Source organism: Ambystoma mexicanum (genome assembly GCF_040938575.1).
Source record: "Ambystoma mexicanum isolate Mex_15411 chromosome 12 unlocalized genomic scaffold, UKY_AmexF1_1 Mex_chr12_unloc.1, whole genome shotgun sequence".
Lineage (NCBI taxonomy): Eukaryota > Metazoa > Chordata > Amphibia > Caudata > Ambystomatidae > Ambystoma > Ambystoma mexicanum.
In genome coordinates this window covers 2,812,973-2,815,239 of record NW_027182322.1, presented here as the reverse complement: position 1 = coordinate 2,815,239, position 2,267 = coordinate 2,812,973, and the positions used below count along the sequence as shown (strand labels likewise).

Sequence of the window (2,267 nt, the reverse complement as noted above, 5' to 3'; positions counted from 1 at the left end):
TGCAGGGATGCATGACCAATGCTCCTTCCCTTCTCGTCTGCATACATGGATGCACGTTCACGCCTCCTCCTTCTCTCGGCTTCATACGGGGATCATATCTCCTCCCTGTCTCACCCTCATGCAGGGATGCATGACCAACGCTCCTTCCTGTCTCGCCCGCATACGTGGATGCACGTTCACGCCTCCTCCTTCTCTCGGCTTCAGACGGGGATCATATCTCCTCCCTGTCTCACCCTCATGCAGGGATGCATGACCAATGCTCCTTCCCTTCTCGCCTGCATACATGGATGCACGTTCACGCCTCCTCCTTCTCTCGGCTTCATACGGGGATCATATCTCCTCAATGTCTCACCCTCACTTCCAACATGTGTAACTTCTTGTTCTCTTTGACGTCTGGGGCATGGGTGGCTACTGCACAGCTCTAGATGTCGCCCACCTGCAAGGTGCTATGGAAAGCACTTTTCCACATTGGACGTGCTATATTAACCCCCTCTCCCCAAATACAATAAAAATAAAGAAATATATGTGCTTCCATAATGTCTACCTTCTAATGTTTCATATGTGTAAGCACATTGTCCTCCTCCTGACCACATTCTAAAACTATGTGCAAATTGTTCCTTCCATAAACTGTCACTTCCTTGGCCCTTTATTTATAATGACTGTTATACTCTCTCTCTTTCCGCCACAGTATAAAAAAGCCTAGCACACCTCATGATTGGACTAAGAAATTCCTGTCATTTAGTTGGAAATGATTTTCCCATTATCCCCAAAAACTCCTCACTGTGTCTAAGAACGCTTTTTTTCACAGGACAATACAGATCAGATTGACTTGAAAGGTCCTTTCACGCGACTACAGAATGCCTCTCATTCCACTAAAAGATACGCCAGTGCCTACAATAGCCTAGGACTAGACTATGAGTCCCAATGTAGAAAGACCACAAGTCCACAGATATGCCTGTTTATTTAAACATCTGTATTATCATCAGCGTGTGACTGTAAAGGCGGGACCTCGCGCTCTCTGTAACGCGCTCCATTGGCAACATCAGTTAAATGTCGTTGGTTCAATCCCTCGCGGATGTTGTTTTTATTCCCATTTGTAACTGGGAAATACTGTCGCTGCAATACATATGTCTTAATCAAGCTAGTGGTTATTGACGTAAATGGCAGTGTTATAATGTTTCATGTACTGCAAATGTCACCACATAATGCGCTCTTAATTAGATTTGGTTGAAATACATTACAGTCACCCGATGAAAAAGTGTGCAGAGAGCATTAAAGAAACAAAAGGTTCATAACAGTAACAGGACATATCGAATTGTTTCAGTCCTCCACAGAGATTGCCAATGTATTAATGGAAATTCTAAAATATCTGCCCAACTGCCGTGACATTGCCTCACCGCAATGCCGTGACTCGGATTCGAACCGAGGTTGCTGCGGCCACAACGCAGGGTACTAACCACTATACTATCACAGCGAGCTACTTGGGCTGCTACCATGTGACGTTCCAACTCTATCATAAGCTGTACTCCATCTGTGATGTCATGACTCATGTTTGAATTAAAGGTTGGTTGTGATGTTATCCATGAGAATAAGTGGACACCTGATCCCCAGTCACTTATTAAAGATCTCAATAATCAAGTCAGAATCCAAATGAAAGTCATCAAAGTGGAGCCAATTAGAAATAATATAGTTACACAAACCTGGCAATGGTGCGGCAGCCAGGGCCGATAATGGCCCGCCAGCCTGAGAGCAGGAAAGTGTGAGAGCAGTGATGGTCTTGTGAGAGTTTACAGCTGTTATTGACCCTGTCCCCTTCCATTGCAGAGTTTTCTCCCTATAAGAAGTGCAGAGGCTCCCTCCGGGTGCTAATAGTAAATTTATTTTTTTGCGCAGGAGAAGTGCTCTTCACCAATTGCACGTGCCAAATCACCCGAAGGCCACCACCATAAAATTCAGGCATTCATGTTCATGCGTCCTCCATGTTATGTCCTTATAAAGGGATGCATGTTCATGATGACTCCATGTCACACCTGCATACAAGGATGCATGTTCATGCCGCCTCGTTCTCTTGGCTTCATACAGGGATTTTATCTCCTCCCTGTCTCACCCTCATGCAGGGATGCATGACCAATGCTCCTTCCCTTCTCGCCCGCATACATGGATGCACGTTCATGTCTCTTCGTTCTCTCTGCTTCATACGGGGATTTTATCTCCTCCCTGTCTCACCCTCAGGAAGGGATGCATGACCAATGCTCCTTCCCGTCTCG

General features: G+C 45.7%; 1 non-coding gene across 1 annotated transcript; it reads right to left on the bottom strand.

The window, feature by feature from the left end:
• Positions 1-1,402: 1,402 nt before the first annotated feature.
• TRNAH-GUG (transfer RNA histidin (anticodon GUG)) lies at positions 1,403-1,474 on the bottom strand. The gene has a single exon. It is a non-coding gene; the product is annotated as a tRNA-His (tRNA).
• Between the last annotated feature and the right edge of the window lie 793 nt (positions 1,475-2,267).